Genomic DNA, 19,503 nt, shown 5'->3' with positions numbered 1-19,503 from the left:
GAAGCTGAGCTTGACCCTGAGGCTATGGTAGTCACCCTAACAGACAGCACCCTTGCTTTCAAGAAACTTACAGTCTAGCAGCAAGAGGTAGATAACAAAAAAGTAAATATATTTTAAAAAAACAAAGTATAAACTCCACGAAGGAAATCGAGCAACATGAAGTGTTAAAGAGTAACTGAGAGTGTTACAAACTGTGAATGGAAGGAGGGGAATGTACTAGCCGTGATCAGATCTAGGAAGAAAATATTTCAAGGAGACTTACAGTAGTTTATCTGGAACAGATGATTTTGTAGAAAGGAGTATGAAATAAGATTGGAAACATAGTTTGGGAAAAAAGTCTTTGAAAGCTGCGAATCTCACAGAGAAGCAGTCTTATCGGTTGAATTGTGTCCATCCAAAAGATGTTAAAATCCTAAGCCTCAGTACCTGTGAATGTCACCTTATTTGGAAATAGGGTCTTTGCAGGTGATCTAAGATGGGGTTTTTAGGATGAGCCCTAGTCCAACATGACTGAGTCCTTATGAAGTGGGAAAATTGGATAGAGAGACATACACTGGGAATGTTATGTGAACACAAAGGCAGAGATTGAGGTGATGCGTCAACAAGCCCAGGTACAGCAAAGATTGTCAGCAACTCCCACAGAAATGAGGTGAGATGCATGGAGCCATTTCTGTCTCACAGCCTTAACAAGGAGCCAGCTGGCCAACATCTCAGACCTCCAGAGCTGTGAGACAATGCATCTTTGTTGTTCATCCATATAATTTTTGGTACTTTGCTAGAGCAGTCCTAGGAGACTAATAGGGGCGGTGACCTCAAATCCCTAGTGCTGTGGCAGATGCGTCCCTGCACCTCAGTGCATGTCATGGCCTCAGAACATTTCTTAAAACAACTCCAGGCAGCCAGTAACAGTCAACTGGGCTTAGCAAAACTGAGAGAAAACCCATTGAGCTAACATATTTGAAGTTTTGTTTTGTTCTGGTAGGCAAGAGGAAGCCCTTTGAACATTTTGAGGAGAGAAATAAAATGCACCAACCTACCTTTTAACCTCACCTTCCAGCTCAAGGGATGTTTATGAGCTATAGTGTTGATTTCACAGAGTCCTGAGTGCTGGTTTCTCTGTCTGTTTCCTCCTACAAACTCGGAACTATCTGAGACCAGGAATTTGTAGTTTATAGTTCTGTATGGCCAGCATTTGGCCCAGGCCTGGTGTCTAGCAGGTGCTAATTTATTGCTTGCTTGGTTGTAAATCTTATTGTTTTTACTTTTTATTTTGCAATAACTTCATACTTTCAGAAAATTTCAGAAATAATATTAAGAACTCTCATATATCCTTCAATCTGATTCATAAATCAACATTTTGCTACATTTGCCTTACAATTTTCTTCTTTCTATATAAGCATATTTTTTTCTGAACCACATAAGAGCAAAGAAAAATAAAAATTAGAATAAAAAAGAAATTGGAATTAACACTGAGATTATAGACATAAAGCCTCTATACCTAAAAGTTTTAGCATTACATATATTTTCTAAGAACAAAGGCATTAGCCTAGGTAATCATAGTAAAATTATAAAAGTCAGGAAATTTAATACTAATAAACACTATTATTTATAGTCAATATTTAAATTTTTCTAATTTATTATTTATAGATTTTATTTTTCATGATTGATGAAATGCAAGATCACACATTTAATTTTTTGGGTGTGTTTCTGTAGTTTCTTTTAATCTGGAATCATTTGTTAGCCTCTCTTTGTCCTTCATGACACTAACAATTTTAAAGAATACAGACTAATTATGCTGTAGAATAGTCTTCAGTTCAGTGTGTCTAATGTTTTCTAATGATTAGATTTAAGTACACATTTTTAGGCAGGGATGCCATTAATGTAATTTTGTGTTCTTCTCAGTACAGCATATCAAGAGGCACATTATGTCAATTGGTTTGTCCCATTTTTAGTAATTTTGATTTTGATTGCTTGGTTAAAGTGATGACTGTCACATTTTTCCACTTAGTTAATATTTTCCCATGTTAATTAATAAATAATTTGTAAGGAGATACTTCAAATATTATTTTCCTCATGAAATTTTTATAGACTAGTTTTAGTGTCCATTGTTGATTCTTGCCTGATTCAATTATTATTATGGTGATTGCACAATGGTTATTTGGCTAACTGATTCATTTCTTCTACTTTTATTAGATGACATTGTGCTGTGTTTTCTCCCTAAATGTTTATTTTTTTTTCACTTATTACCAGTATGGGCTCATGTATTATTATTTTATTCAATGGATTATAACTCATTAGTGTCATTATTTATTAGAAGATCAAATTGTCTCAGATTTGTCTTCTGGGACCCACTTTACTCTGGCCTTTTTGTACTTTTTACTTGTCCTCTTGATTTTCTCAGCACTTTTTATTTTCAGGCACAGCAAAATATTCCAGTTTCTCTTATATTCTTTATGCTCATCTCTGGAATCATTTATTTCTCTAATTTCTTTTAGAGGAAAATGATGCTCAGAAACCAAGATTTGGGAATAATGAATCCATTAAGAATTAATTGCCAGCACTTTGGGAGGCTGAGGCCTGAGGTCAGGAGTTCGAGACCAGCCTGGCCAACATGGAGAAACCCTTTCTCTACTAAAAATACAAAAATTAGCCAGGCGTGGTGGTGGGCACCTGTAATCCCAGCTACTCAGGAGGCTGAGGCAGGAGAATTGCTTGAACCCAGGAGGTGGAGTTTGCAGTGAGCCAAGATGGCACCATTGCATTCCAGCCTCAGCAACAGAGTGAGACTCTGTCTCAAAAAAAACAAACAAACAAACTAAAAAGGAATTAATTCTTCACTATTTCAAGACTATTTTTAAAGTTTATTTTATTTATCACTTGCTGGTTCCTAGTAACATTTGCAAAAGATTCTCTTTTAAACTTTCTTGTAATCCAGTGTAATTTTTTTCCTCTCTCCCTCTCAAAATTTTTTTGGTTAACAACCCTGCCTTATCCACCCTATGTTTTTTGTTATTTTTAGGTAGACTTTGAACTTCCTTCCTGTGTCTGGGAGAAGGTGGCTGATGTGATTTGACTCTGTGTCCCCACCCAAATCTCACCTCTAATTGTAATCCCCGTAATCCCCATGTGTCAAGGGTGGGACCAGATAGAGGTAATCTGACCATGAGGGTGGTTTCCCCGTGCTGTGCTGTTCTCACGACAGTGAGTGAATTTCAGGAGATCTGGTGGTTTTAGAATCATCTGTCATTTCCCCTGCTTGCACTCACTCCATCTTGCCAACCTGTGAAGAAAGTGCCTGCTTCTCCTTTGCCATCTGCCATTATTGTAAGTTTATCGAGGCCTCCCCAGCCATGTGGATCTGTAAGTCAATTAAACCTCTTTCCTTTATAAATTACCTAGTCTCAGGTATTTCTTCATAGCAGTATAAGAATGAATTAATACAGTGGCCCTCCACCTTTTTCAGGTAAATCCTACAATCTCCTGTTTCCATTTTTTCTTGTCTTCCCTGAGACCTTCTGCATCTACTCTTCCATTTTCTTCTTACATTTTTCCTTATTTTTGTATACACAGTATACAGAAGTATACTTCTCTGCATATATGTTCTCAGGTCTCTTTTATGTTAGAAAAATATCTTATCCAACTCTATACCTTTGAAGAAAACAGCCTAACTCTGCTTTCTTTCACTATCAAAATGCTTACCAGAGCAGGCTACATTTTCTGCCTTCGTTCTGATAACACACACACTCCTTGGGGGCTGGCAGAGATCTCTGCTCTTCAATTATCTCTTCAGTGTCATCGATAATTGTAAAGTCAGCCATCCTACCTTGCTCAAGGATTTAATACTTTATAAGAAAAAGACATGTAGGGAAAAATTAGAAATTGGTATTAAAAATGAGATGTTACTAAATGGTGTTTAAAATGAGAATGGGAGTTTTTTTTTTTAAATGAGAATGGGAGTTTAAAAAAAAAAACAAAAACAAACTCCCTCCAAACTAGGTAAAGAAAAAATGTACCTCAACACAATAAAAGCCATAAATAAAAATTTTATAACAAACATCATACTCAATGATGCAAAGTTGAAAGCATTTCCTTTAAAATCAAGAACAAGACAAAGATGCCCACTCTTATTGTTTTTATTCAACATGGTAAAATCCTAGCTACAACAATTAGACAAGAAAAAGAAGTAAAAGTCATCTAAATTTGAAAGGAAAAAGTTAAATTGCCACTCTTTACAGATGACATGATTTTATATAGAGGAAACCCTCAAAACTCCACCAAAAAACTGTTAAACAAATTTAGTAAAATTACAGAACACAAATTCAACATCAAAATCAGTAGTATTTCTATACATTAATAAAAAACCATCCAAAAAAGGAAATTTTGAAAAAATCCTACTTAATATAGCATTGAGAAAAATAAAATATTTTGGAATAAATCTAACTAAAGAGGTAAAAGATCTGTAAACTGAAAACTCTTCAATTTTTTTTAACAATAATTTATAAAGCATAAATAAATGGAAATATATTCAGTATTCCTAGATTGAACCAATAAATATTGTTAAAACGTCCATACAACCCAAAGAGATCTACAGATTCAATGCAATCTCTATCAAAATTTCAGTGACAATTTTCACAGAGATAGAAAAAAAAAATCCTGAAATTCTAAGAGAAACACAGAAGACCCTGAGTAGCCAAAGCAATCCTGAGCAAAAAGAGCAAAACTAGAGGCTTCACACTACCTGATTTCAAAATATACTACAAAGGTCTAGTAATCAAAACAGCATGGTACTGTTAGACATAAACTTCAATGAAACAGAAGAGTCCAGAAATAAAGTTACACATGTAATAGTCAACTGATCCTTGAGAAAGGTGCCAAGAATGCACAACGGAGAAAACACTGTCTCTTCAACAGATGATGCTGGGAATACTGAATACCCATATGCCAAAAAAAAAAAAAAAAGAATTAACTCAAAATTGACTAAAGGCATACATGTAAGATCTGTAACTGAAACTACTAAAGGAAAGCATAGGGAAAAATCTACTTGACATTGGTCTGGGCAGTTAGTTTTTTGGAGATAATCCCAAAAGTTGAGGCAACAAAGGGTTTGCATCAAACTAAAAAGCTTGGACACAGCAAAGGAAACAAACAACAGAGTGAAGTGACAACCTATGGAATGAGAAAATGTATCTGTGAGCTGTACATTTGATAAGTGGTCAATATCCAAAATATATAAGTACACAATATCCACTCAATAGCAAGAAAATAGATAACTGAATTGTTTAAATGGTCCACAGACCTGAAAAGACATTTTTCAAAAGAAGATATACAAATAGCCATCAGGTATATTAAAAACTACTCAGTATCACTAATCATCAGGGAATGCAAATTAAAATCACAATGAGATATTACCTCACATGTGCTAGGATAGCTGTTATCAAAAAGATAAGAGATAGCAAGTGTTGGGGAAGATGTGGAGGAAAGCAAACATTTGCACACTGTTGGTGGAAATGTAAATTAGTACAGTCATTATGGAAAACAGTATGAAGGTTTCTTAAATTAAAAATAGAACTATCATGTGATTTACCAATTCCAGTTCTGGGTATTTGTCTGAATTCATATGTTGAAGAGTATCTGCATTCCTGAGTTCATTGCACCATTCACAATATCTAAGATATGGAAACAACCTAAGCATTTGCAATGGTTAATACTGAGTGTCAATTTGATTGGATTGAATTGAAGGATATAAAGTATCGATCCTGGGTTTGTCTGTGAGGGTGTTGCCAAAAGAGATTAACATTTGAGTCAGTGGACTGAGAAAGGCAGACCCACCCTTAATCTGGGTGGGCAAAATCTAATCAGCTGCCAGTGTGGCTAGAATATAAACAGGCAGAAAAATGTGAAAACAGAGACTGCCCTAGCCTCCCAGCCTACATCTTTCTCCTGTGCTGGATGCTTCCTGCCTCAAACACTGGACTCCAAGTTCTTCAGTTTGGGAACTTGGACTGGCTCTCCTTGCTCCTCAGCCTGCAGACAGCCTATTGTGGGACCTTGTGATCATGTGAGTTAATACTTAATTATATATATATTTTATATATATATTCCATTAGTTCTGTCCCTCTAGAGAACCCTGATTAATACAGATTTTGGTACCAGAAGTGGTTCTAGAAGAATGGAATGTTAAATATGGAGTTCTTTCATTGGTTTTGGGGTTTCTGGAGTTGGCTGCTTAATATGATTAGACCTCAAAATGCTAAAGACTCTACTTCTAATAGTATAGAGAGCACTGATAGTCATTGGCATGGACATTTTAGAGAGTTATGCAAAATAAATACATTTGACACTCCTGATTCATTGCCTGTGAGAGGCAAGGAGTTTAGTGACTGTATACATAATACCTTTGGCCATATGTGGAGAACCAAGGAACATAGTGAAGCTAGTTGTTTGCTCCTAAGTTCAGTGGACAAAATGATGACAGAAAATGATAAACATAGGAATTCTATCTCCTGGCTTTAGAAGCAGATACTGAGCCTCAAATCTGCTAAGATTGCCCTGAGTGAGAGTCTTATCTCCAGTAGAGAAAGAGCTGAAATTGTGAAGAAACAGACAAAAGCTCTTATCATGTGAGTGGCCAACCTGCAATGAAAGGTGCATATACAGCCTCGTCAGGTGTCTAGTGTTAAAGTGAGGGCATTGATTGGAAAAGAATGCGACCCTGCAACTTGGAATGGAAACATGTGGGAGGATCCTGAGGAAGCTGGGCACACTGAGTTTGTAAATTCTGATGAATATTTTTTGCCAGAAGAAACAGCTTCCCCATCCCTAGTGATGGCAAAATCCCCTCGCCAACCCATTCTACCATCAGTCTTTCCACCTTTGTTGGAGGAAATAAGACTCCTCTGAGGCAGTTTCCAGGCAAGATAATGTTGATGCTCCTCAAGAGCTACCCCTAACACCCCTGTTTGCTTCTAGACCTATAACTAAAGTCCTGGCAGGCCCCCAAATGTGAGGTTGAGAGTGTGATGCAGGAGGAGATGAGCTACATTCGAAAAGAACTGCTTGAGTTTTCTAATTTATATAAGCAGAAATCTGGTGAACAGGTATGGAAATGGATATTAAGGGTGTGGGATAATGGTGGAAGGAACATAGAGTTAGATCTGGCCGAATTTATTGATTTGGGGCCACTAATTAGGGACTCTGAATTTAATGTTGCAGCTTAGAGAGTTAAAAAATGTTTTAATAGTTTATTTACTTGGCTAGCTGAAATATGGATTAAAAGATGGCCCACTGTGAGCAAGCTGGAAATGCCTGATCTCCCTGAGTTTAATGTAGAGGAAGAGATCCAAAGACTTAGGGGATTGGAATGGTGGACTGAATTAGTCATTTTAGACCTACTCATCTCAGCTGGGAGGGTCCAGAAGATATACCCTTGACCAATGTTTTGTGAAATAGATTTGTGAGGGCAGCACCTGCATCTTTGAAGAGCCCTGTAATTGCTTTTCTCTGTATGTCAGATCTAAAAGTGGGAACCACAGTCACTCAACTACAAAATTTAAATACAGTGGAAGTAATTGGATCCTGAGGTGGCAAGGGCCAAGTGACAGCACTCAACTGTCAAAGGCAAGGGTGGCATAGCTATCACAATAAAAAGGAGAGACAAAGCAGCAATCAGAGTCTGACCTGTGTAGAGCTCTGGCATTGGCTAATTAATCATGGTGTTCCTAGAAGTGAAGTTGATAGAAAGTCCACTGTATTTCTACTTAATTTATATAAGCTGAAAACTTCTAGGTCGAATAAACAAAACACTAATTTGAATTATAAAAACAGAATCATGGCCCCTCAATCAATTTTGGACTTGAGCCAGTTTACAGACCCAGAACCCTTTGAATAGAAGGGAGGCTAGGTCCCCTTGAGAAAGGACCTCACTACATCACTGACAATTTATGCAGTGAATCTTTCTCTCATTCTTCTGCAAGGATACCTCTGGCCTTTTACCAGGGTAACTGTTCATTGGGGAAAAGGAAATGATCAGACATTTCGAGGACTATTGGACATTGGCTCTGAGCTGATGATGGTTCCAGGGGACCCAAAATGTCACTGTGGTCCTCCAGTTAAAGCAGGAGCCTATGGAAGTCACATAATTAATAGCGTTTTAGCTCAGGTCCAACTTACAGTGGGTCCAGTGGGTCCGCGGACTTGTCTTGTGGTCATTTCCCCAGTGTCAGAGGGCATAATCGGCATAGACATACTTAGCAGCTGGCAGAACCCCCATATTGGCTCCCTGACTGGTAGGGTGAGGGCTATTATGGTGGGAAAGGCCAAATGGAAGCCATTAGAGCTGCCTGTACCTAGAAAAATAGTAAATCAAAAGCAATATTGCATCTCTAGAGGAATTGTGGAGATTCGTGCTACCACCAAGGACTTGAAAGATGCAGGGTTGGTGATTCCCACCAAATACCCATTCAACTCTCCCATTTGGCCTCTGCAGAAGACAGATGGGTCTTGGAGAATGACAATGAATTATCGTAAGCTTAACCAAGTGGTGACTCCAACTGCAGCTGCTGTACCAGGTGTGATTTCATTGCTTGGGCAAATTAACACATCTCCTGGTACCTGGTATGCACCCATGGACTTGGCAAATGCCTTTTTCTCTATTCCTGTTCATAAGGCCCACCAGAAGCAATCTGCCTTCAGCCAGCTAGGCCAGTAATATACCTTTTCTGTCCTACCTCAGGTGTATATCAACCCTCCGGCTTTGCGGCTTTGTGTCATCATCTTATTCACAGAGATCTTGATCACTTTTCACTTCCACAAGATATGACGCTGGTCAACTGCATTGATGACATTATGCTGATTGGATCCAGTGAGCAAGAAGTAGCAAACTCACTGGACTTACTGGAGAGACATCTGCATGCCAGAGGATGGGAAATAAATCTTACTCAAATTCAGGAACTTTCTACCTTAGTAAAATTTCTAGGGGTCCAGTGGTGTGGGGCTTGTTGAGATATTCCTTCTAAGGTGAAGGATAAGTTACTGCATTTGGCCCCTCCTACAGCCAGGAAAGAGACACAACACCTAGTGGGCCTATTTGGATTTTGGAGGCAACACATTCCTCATTTGGGTGTGTTTCTCTGGCCCATTTATCAAGTGACCCAAAAGGCTGCTAGTTTTGAGTGGGGTCCAGAACAGGAGAAGGCCCTACAACAGGTCCAGGATGCTGTGCAAGCTGCTCTGCCACTTGGGCCATATGACCCAGCATATGGGTGTCAGTGGCAGATAGGGATGCTGTTTGGAGCCCTTGGCAGGCCCCCATAGGTGAATCACAGTGGAGGCCTTTACAATTTTGGAGTAAGTCCCTGCTATCTTCTGCAGATAACTACTCTCCTTTTGAGAGGTAGTTCTTGACCTGTTACTGCGCTTTGGTAGAAACTGAACATTTGACTGTGGGTCATCAAGCCACCATGTGACCTGAACTGCCTATTATGAACTGGGTGCTTTCTGGCCCATCTAGCCATAAAGTAGGTCATACACAGAAGCATTCAATCATCAAATGGAAGTGATATATATGTGATCGGGCTCAAGCAGTTCCTGAAAGCACAAATAAGTTACATGAGGACGTGGCTCCAATGCCCATAGTATCCACTCCTGCCACCCTAGCTTCTCTCCCCCAGCCAACACTGATGGCCTAACATGGAGTTCCCTATGATCAGTTGACAGAGGAAGAGAAGACTAGGGCCTGGTTCGCAGATGATTCTGCACGATATGCAGGAACCACCCAAAAGTGGACAGCTACAGCACTACAGCCCCTTCCTAGGACATCCCTGAAGGACAGCTGTGAAGGAGAATCTTCCCAGTGGGCAGAACTTTGAGCAGTACACCTGGTTGTGCATTTTGCATGGAAGGAGAAATGGCCAGATGTGTGATTATATACTGATTCATGGGCTGTAGCCAATGGTTTGGCTGGATGGTCAGGGACTTGGAAGAAGCACGATTGGAAAATTGGTAACAAAGAAATCTGGGGAAGAGGTATGTGAATGGACCTCTCTGAGTGGACAAAAACTGTGAAGATATTTATATACCATGTGAGTGCTTACCAATGGATGACCTCAGCAGAGAAGGAGTTTCATAATCAAGTGGATAGGATGACCCATTCTGTGGATACCACTTAGCCTCTTTCCCTAGCCACCCATGTTATCGCCCAATGGGCCCATAAGCAAAGTGGCCACGGCGGCAGGGATGGAGGTGACATACGGGCTCAGCAACATGGACTTCCACTCACCAAGGCTGACCTGGCTGCAGCTACTGCTGAGTGTCCAATTTGCCAACAGCAGAGACCAACAGTGAGCCCTCGATATGGCACCATTTCTCAGGGTGATCAGCCAGCTACCTGGTGGCAGCTTGATTATACTGAACCTCTTCCACCATGGAAAGGGCAGAGGTTTGTTCTCACTAGAATAGACACTTACTCCAGATATGGGTTTGCCTATCCTGCAGGCAATGCTTCTGCCAAAACCATCAACCGTGGATTCATAGAATGCCTTATCCACAGCCCTGGTATCCCACACAGCATTTCCTCTGACCAAGGCACTCACTTTACGGCTAAAGAAGTGTGGCAGTGGGCTCATGTTCATGGAATTCAATGGTCTTACCATGTTCCCCATTATCCTGAAGCAGCTGGATTGATAGAACATTGGAATGGCCTTTTGAAGTCACAATTACAATGGCAACTAGGTGACAATACTTTGCAGGACTGGGGCAAAGTTGTCCAGAAGGCCGTGTATGCTCTGAATCAGCATCAAATATGGTACTGTTTCTCCCATAGCCAGGATTCACGGGTACAGGAATCAAAGGGTGGAAGTGGAAGTGGCACCACTCACCATCACCCTTAGAGATTCACTAGCAAAATTTTTGCTTCCTGTTCCTGAAATGTTATGTTCTCCTGGCCTGGAGGTCTTAGTTCCAGAGGGAGGAATACTGCCACCAGGAGAAACAACAATTCCATTAAACTATAAGTTAAGATTGCCATCTGGACACTTTGGGCTCCTCCTACCTTTAAGTCAACAGGCTAAAAAGGAAGTTACAGTGTTGATTGGGGTGATTCACCCGGACTATCAAGATGAAATCATTCTACTACTCCACAACGGAGGTAAGGAAGAGTATGCATGGAATACAGGATATCCATCAGGGCGTTTCTTAGTATTACCATGCCTTGTGATTAAGGTCAATGAGAAACTGCAATAGTCCAATCCAAGCAGGACTGCAAACGACCCAGACCCTTCAGGAATGAAGGTTTGGGTCACTCCACCAAGAAAAAGACCACGACCTGCTGAGGTGCTTGTTGAAGGCAAAGGGAATACAGAATAGGTAGTGGAAGAAGGAAATCATCAATACCAGCTATGACCACGTGACCAGCTGCAGAAATGAGGACTGTAATTGTCATGACATGTAATTGACATGACATGTAATTGGTATGACATGTAATTGACATGTCACTGTAATTGTTAACAACATGTTTGTGCATTATACACTTGTACTAAGAAAATATCTTCATTTTTTTCTCCTTTATCATGTGATATAAGATTTATTGACTTCACATCAGCCTTTAAGTATTGTTAACTTTATGTGATAGTATTTGGGTTGGGGATTGGTGCGTTTCCAGTTGTATGAATGATAGCTGTATTATGTTAGGCCTAATTATGATATTATTACTGTCTTTAGTTGAAAATTATGTATTATCTCAGATGTGTATGAGTTCCAGTTGACAAGAGGTGGACTTATGATGGTTAATACTGAGTGTCAACTTGATTGGGTTGAAGGATACAAAATATTGATCCTCAGTGTGTCTGTGAGGGTGTTGCTAAAAGAGACTAACATTTGAGTCAGTGGGCTGAGATAGGCAGACCCACCCATAATCTGGGTGGGCACAATCTAATCAACTGCTAGTGTGGCTAGAATATAAACAGGCAGAAAATATGAAAAGGGAGACTGGCCTAGCCTCCCAAGACTACATCTTTCTCCCATGCTGGGTGCTTCCTGCCCTTGAACATTGGACTCCAAGTTCTTCAGTTTTGGAACTCAGACAGGCTCTCCTTTCTCTTCAGCCTGCAGATGGCCTATTGGGGACCCTGTGATCATGTGAGTTGATAATTAATAAGTTCCCCTTCATATATATATATTCATATATATATATATTCATATATATATATATATATAGTCCATTAGTACTGTACCTCTAGAGAACCCTGACTAATACAGTGTCCATCAATAGATGAGTGGATAAAGAAAATGTGGTACATATAAACAATGGAATGCTACTGAGTCCTAAACGAGAAGGAAATCCTGTTATTTGCAACAACATAGATGAACCTCAAAGATATTATGGTAAATGAAATAATCAGGCACGGAAAAACAAATATCACACAATCTCACTCATATGTGGAATCTATAAAAAACAGAGTGAAGATAGGTTGCAAGGATCTGGGAGTGGAAATTAGGGAGACAGTCAAAGAATAAAAAACCCTAGGAGGCATATATTAAAGAGAACTATTGTACAATATGCTGACTATGAGTAACAGCAGTGTTTGTATATTTGAAAATTGCTAAGGCAGTAGATTTTAAATGTCTTCACCACACACACACAAAGGAACTATATGAGGTGTTGAATATGCTACTCAGCTTGACTCAGTTGTTCTACAATGTATAGATTAACAAAATATTGATAAGTATATGCAATTTTTTTTGTCAATTAGGTTGGTGCAAAAGTAATTGCAGTTTTCCCATTACTTAAAAAAAAAAGGCATAAACTGCAATTACTTTTGCACCAACCTAATAAAATACAATGTCTTTTTTCTGATCATTGAGGCTACTTTTTTCACATAACTAGCAGAATAAGCTATCAGTGTTTCTAAGGTGTCCAGAGCTACAAAATAAATAAGCAAACAAACAAATAAATAGAAGGAGAGAGAATGGGAATTTGTGTTAGAAACATGGTTTCTTTCCTTTACCCATTTGGTAGCTTATTTAAATTGTGTTTTTATTTTGTTTTATTTTGCAAAATGAAAAGAAGAGATTCTTTCCTCACAGGAATGCTCTCAGGACCAACATTGTAAATTGTAATGCATCATATAAATGCTAGTGCTTATTATTAGATAATAAAAACTACATATCATAATGTTACCTTTAAAACTATAAAGTGTTCACAAAGATTAGTGTTAATTATTAGAAGGTTGAAAAATATTATCAGTATATTTGCATCTTTTTTTTTTTTTTTTGAAACGAAGTCTTGCTCTGTCACCCAGGCTAGAGTGCAATGGCGCGATCTCAGCTCACAGCAGCATCCGCCTCCCAGGTTCAGGTGATTCTTCTGCCTCAGCCTCCCTAGTAGCTGGGACTACAGGCGTGCACCACCACGCCCAGCTAATTTTTGTATTTTTAGTAGAGATGGGGTTTCGCCATATTGGCGAGGCTGGTCTCAAACTCTTGACCTTAGGTAATCCACCCACCTCCCAAAGTGCTGGGATTACAGGCATGAGCCACCATACCCAGCTGATTTGCATCTTTTCTTATGTTTTCTTTTCATCTCCTTAATATATTTTATTTTCTTCTTATGTTCTTAGTTTTTTTCCTAGGCTAGTCCTCAGCTTTCTCTATTTTCCTTCTCCTGCCCTCTTTCCTCTTAAACATTACACTGTCATTGGATCCTCAGCCTTTTTGGGAGTGAATTTTCAGTCACTATCTTTCATCCAGACCTGTGTCCTAACCTTCTCTCTATCTGCCAGACAAATTCACCTAGGAAGTCCTTCCAGATTTTAGCTAACTCAAAGTCAAACAATATTAACTTGTTTTTCTTTCCCCACAAATTCTGTTACTTTTTGGGAAAAATTCCAATGATTTTCCACAAAAGAAACTCAACTCTTTCGGCCTGGAGTTGGCAAGTTCTCTGGAGGAAAAAGAGACGGACTTTTCTTGTTTTCTTTTCCATTTTTTAAATTGCAGTTAGATTAGTGTATCTCTTAGGAGAATTTTCACTTTTTATTTAATATTACTATCAAATTTAAACAAAACATATGTCTAGTAGACTGTTTTTCTAAAAATTGTAATTAAGTACACATAGCATGAAATTTACCATGTTATTCATTTTTAAAAGTATAGTTTAGTAATGTTAAATGTATTCATACTGATGTACAGTCAGTACCCAGAACTTTTTCACCTTGCAAAACTGAAATTCTATATTCATTAAACAGCAACTCACTATTTCCTTTGTTAGGGATTTTTTTTTTTTTTTTTGAGAGAGAGTATCAAATCACATCTAATTTATCTTATTGTTATAATTGCTAAAAGGATGATTACAATACTTTTGTAGAGTGGACACTCAAGAGATTCGAGATTATCAAAATTCAACAAGCATTTCTTTTCAAATATCAAATAATAAATATTTTTTATTGCTTTTGTATGAAATTGTTTATACAAGCCTTTTTGTTTTATTGTTTCAGATAATGAAATTGGGTTTGTTGTGTATTATGATGGGCAGATTTGGGACTTTTTGTGGGGGGTAACATTTACTGATTTTATTTTTTAAATTTTAGATTCATGGGGTACATATCCAGGTTTGTTACATGGATATATTGTGCAATGGTGAAGTTTGGGCTTCTAACATACCAAGCACCCAAACAGTGAACATTTTACCCAATATCCCCCTCCAAATCTCCCTCCTTTTGGAGTATCCAATGTTTCCTATTTCTGTCTTTATGTCCATGCATACCCATTTTTTTTAACTCCCACTTATAAGTGAGAACATGTGGTATTTGATTTTCTGTTTTTGAGTTACTTCATAGGATAATGGCCTCCAGCTCCATCCATGTTGCTGAAAGGGACATGATCTTATTCTTTTTTATGGCTGATAGTATTCCGTGGTGTATATATACCACATTTTCTTTATTCAGTCATCCACTGATGGACACTTAGGTTGATTCCATGACTTTGCTATTGTTAATAGTGCTGTAATAAATAAATGAGTACATGTGTCTTTTTTTTTCATAATTTTTTAATGTTCCTTTGGGCAGATTCCCAGTAGTAGAATTGCTGGGTTGATGGTAGATCTATATTTAAGTTTTTTGAGAAATCTCCACGCTCTTTTCTGTAGAGGTTGTACTAATCTACATTCCCACCAACAGTGTATAAAAATACCCTTTTTCCACATCCATGCCAACATCTGTTTCAAAAACATTTTATAATCACCTAATGTATGCCAGAATCTACACTATGAAATGAGGGGAGAGATAAAAACACAATGATATAAATAGTAGTCTCAAGAATTTTCAGAAATACAGGAAATACAGATGTGAAAACCAATAATTAAAACCTAATAGTGCAATAATACACCTTGGTCCAGCATCATTGCTAAAATAGAAGATATATATTAATGCTGAGAAATGGCAGAGTATGCTTCACAAGAAAGGTAGCATCATACAAGCATTTTTTTTCATTTTTTAAAGGCTTCATAGTATTCCACTGTGTATACATGCCACATTTTTAAAACCCATGCACCTGTCGATGGACAATGCTAAGTGAAATAAGTTAGGCACAGAAAGACAAATACCATATGCTCTCACTTAAATGTGCAATCTCAAAAAGTTGAACTCATAAAGGCAGACAGTAGGATAGTGGTTACTAAAGGTAACCACTGGAGCTAGGGTTTGGGGTGGGAGTGGGATGGGAAAAGGAGTGGTAGTCAAAGGTTATAAAGTTTCAGTTAGACTGGAGAAATAACTTTTCATGATCTATTGTTAAATAGTGGTGACAGTAATTAATAATAATATATACTTCAAAAGTACTAAGAGTAGATTTAAAAATATATATGTAGGTGAGGTGATAGATATGTTAATTAGCTTGATTTAATCTTTCTACAAGGTATACATATGACAAAACATCACACTGTACCCCATAAATACATATAATTGTCAATCAAAATTTTTAAAAAACATTCTTTTTTTTGTTTTTTACTAAAATGTCTCTAGAGTTTGGAATTATTGAATCATTATTAAATACTTACTAAATGATTCAATGAAGTGATGCCTAGCCTGATTTTGTTGGAATAATAGGAGTTTGCTGATCAAATGATAGGAAAGGCAAGTTTAGGCAAATGGCAATAATTAAAGAAATGAGAAACAGCATTGCATAAGGTTAGTATGGAAGCTAGGTTTGGTAATATGTTTATTAAGGTATATGAAGGAGTTAAAGAGTAGGTACATTTATAGAGAAGGAAGGAAGGCATGAAGACCCAGGCAGGCAGACAGGCAGGAAGGAACAAGGGGAAAGAAGGAAGGAAGGAAGGAAGGAAGGAAGGAATGAAGGAAGGAAGGAAGGAAGGGAGGGAGGGAGGGAGGGACAGAGGGAGGGATGGAGGGAGGGAAATGGATAAAGGAAAATTACCAATGATCTAATTTTTCATATCTTCCCAAAAGGAAGGAAAGGACAGAATTTGGTTTCTGAAGCCCATTCAGAAGGGGTTATTCAGGGTGTCCTTACAGAAAAAAAAGAAAGATTTGGGATGAGAAGACAGAAGCAATTGGACACTAGAAGAAGGTGAGGAGAGCTTCCCAAAAGACTATAAAAAGCACAGATTTTATGAGTCATGAGACCTTCCCAGAGTCCCTTCTAACATCACACTGAGGCTAAATGACCTCTGACACCAGGAGACCTTAGCTAGACTAAGGCTCTCCTTTCCCTACCTTAGCAAGTAAGACCATACCCAAGGGCACCTAAGAAGCCAGCATATCCCCTACACTCAAGAGACTAAAGAGAATTACACCAGTGACCATTTTAGCAAAAACCAGGGTGGTCCAAAGTTGTGGGTTCTCTATAAATGTTCATAATTGCATGAGGACCCCTTCCCACAACAGAAACTTTGCACTTTGCTGTGCACTAGGTGGCAAAGAAAAACTTCTAAATGACACAATAAATTCTGTGGCAGCAAAGCAGGATAGGTGCTGGGAGTAGATCAGAGTTGGTTTAGATAAACAAAAGGCATAGCATATATATTTCTACCCTGCACTGTAGAATTAAAGACAAACCAAAATAGTTGTCCAAAGAATAGACACGTGCATAAAGCATTGCAGTCTGTGCTCTTCAGCAGCCAATTATCAGAGTTAAGCATGAGGTTGCTAAAGGAGCGTCTTATATTGGAAATCTAAGGGGTAAAAAGAACGCTGGGAAAAAAATGTCTAAAGAAGGCCAAGTTAAAATGGGGTGGAAAAGAATCAGGTGTAGACAGTTGAGTGGGATGGTCTCTTTGAAGACGTGTCCATAGACAAGGCTTTTCCTCTTCCTCAGCTTGCCTCAGGCCATGCTGTCAAGCTTCTTGGCATTGGAGTGCTTTCAGTAAGTACCTGGAGCGTGGGGTTGGGCTACTTTAGTGCCTTTTCTTCACTTTAGGTTAAACACCTTAAATATCTTTAGTACCATCTGAGTCATAATAATAAGATCATTTCCACAGGGGAGTGTCATGAGGCCTAATTAGTACCTGTAGAGAACTCTGTGATCTTAAGGGGAAAGGAGTGCTAAGTGCTATTTAACCTGGGAACCAAAATGGATAAAGAGATTGCTCAATTTAGTTAGAGTCATAGTCATCCAACACACTGGAAGGAAATGCGAGTCTCTCCATAGGGATGCTTTCCAAGGTCAGGATTTTATAAAGTCAATATTTTCCTACTGGTAGAGTAGCTTTCCATTTCAGTGATTTGGGAGGCAGCTTGCTGCTGTGGAAAGGATGGATACACAAAAATTGGGTTCTAATCCAAGTCAATCTGCCACTACCTAGCAGTGCAAAATAAATTGGTCAATTCATGGCTTTGGGTGTATTTTAATCTTCTATAAATTAAGGGGATAAATGACACCTGAACTAAATGAACTAAGTGAACAAATAAGCTAAAGGACATCTGAAGTTCTTTTGAACTCTAGCATTTTCATGGTTGCAATTCCTGGTTTTACGTTAGACAAATTCAGTTCAATCAATGTCTACTGGGTAGGTTTTATGTGGCAAGCATTGTGGTAGCTTCTAGGCAAGGTCTGCTTCTTTGTAAAACATCAAAGGCACCATACATATAGAATCATCACTCCCTAGAAGTGTGCAACTAGAAGGGCCCTAGAAGGGCCAATTAATTGGCCCTAGAGGCTCAATTAATGAAGTCCAGTCATTGAATAGGGAAAAGAGAGATGAACTCAATTTGCATTGGTGGGAAGTAAACTAAAATATCTCCAATGAGTTAATGTCTGCACTGAATTTTTAAAGTTTGCTAGTAGACAAAGCAGATTAGGGAAGGTTCTTTAAGGGATGACAATCTGGTGAGAAAGAAGAGAATATACAAAAGCATGACCCATAGATGAAGATTTTGTAAAGTTCCAGGGGGCATGGAGGTGACAATTCATTATACTTCTATGTAATCATGTGTCTCACTATATACAGGTATGACTTTTTAAATCCATGCCAGCTTCAAACAGCAGTGGTTATTTTTTATTTGCAGTCAAGATTTGTTTAAAATCTTTATATCACAGGATCCAAAAAAGATGATTGAAACAATATAGAATCAAACACAAACAATGCAGGCTAAATCTTGCTTTGCATTTTCCGACCTGTTTAAGAAAAAGAATGCAGGATTCCCATCAAGGCAAATGACCTCAGGATTGGAGGTTAGTTTTACAGGGAATTCATCTATGCCTGGCTTCTTCCAAAACTTGTCACAAAGAAGTGCAAATAAGGAGACCAGAGAAGCCAGCCAAGAGCTCTCTAAAATTATCCCTGTCATCAGAAACAATTAATACTACATACAGCACAGTATTGTTCTAGGACTAGGAGCCAAAGGAGTTTAGGGAGATTTGCAGATCATATAATTTTGTAACTGGGGTTTATGGTTGGCACTGGTTGGTGTGTCAAAGCTTAATAGGTGGGAGGATTCGTATAGGTCCAAATGAAGCTATTGAAGGGGTTCAAACAACATTACTAGAGGAAGTAGATGGTTTATATCATTGTCACAGCCTTTGGAAATTGAGTCTTTTATTTCTATTTAGAGCTGATCAAGTTGATTCGACTCAATAGAATCCTACATTGTGTTTGTGTCTGTGAATGCATTTGTGTGCGTGTGTGCTTGAAAGTGGGTGAGATTTTCTTTCTTTCTTTTTTTTTTTTTTTTCTGCATAACATTCTATGGGTACTGAGTAAATGTCAAACCATCATAACCGGGGAAACCTTTTCAGGTTGAACTAATGGGACCTCAAATGAATTTACTTACACTCCTTTGCTTTTGTTAATCCCGAGTTCAGTCACACCTGACACTCTTTACACACTTTTAACAAAAGGAAAGTCACATTGCCACTGAAAGGCTAATGTACGCAAGAAAATTTAAAAAAAAATTAAAGAAAATGTGATAATAAAACAATAGGATAAACTATAACTTTTTCAATTAACATTAAATCATGACTCATTGTCTAGCACATTCACCTTTATGGCTC

At 38.3% G+C, this 19,503-nt stretch overlaps 1 protein-coding gene and 1 pseudogene across 4 annotated transcripts in view; one reads left to right on the top strand and one right to left on the bottom strand.

The window, feature by feature from the left end:
* Window positions 1-19,503, bottom strand: part of LOC461139 (cytosolic beta-glucosidase) — a 1,143,797-nt gene that overhangs the window by 302,412 nt on the left and 821,882 nt on the right. The window lies entirely within an intron of this gene.
* On the top strand, window positions 7,020-11,430 carry LOC134809761 (uncharacterized; annotated as a pseudogene).

The sequence above is a fragment of the Pan troglodytes genome, chromosome 3, assembly GCF_028858775.2.
Source record: "Pan troglodytes isolate AG18354 chromosome 3, NHGRI_mPanTro3-v2.0_pri, whole genome shotgun sequence".
Lineage (NCBI taxonomy): Eukaryota > Metazoa > Chordata > Mammalia > Primates > Hominidae > Pan > Pan troglodytes.
Note: the sequence above shows the minus strand (reverse complement) of the source record. Positions and strands in the feature narration are given on the sequence as shown.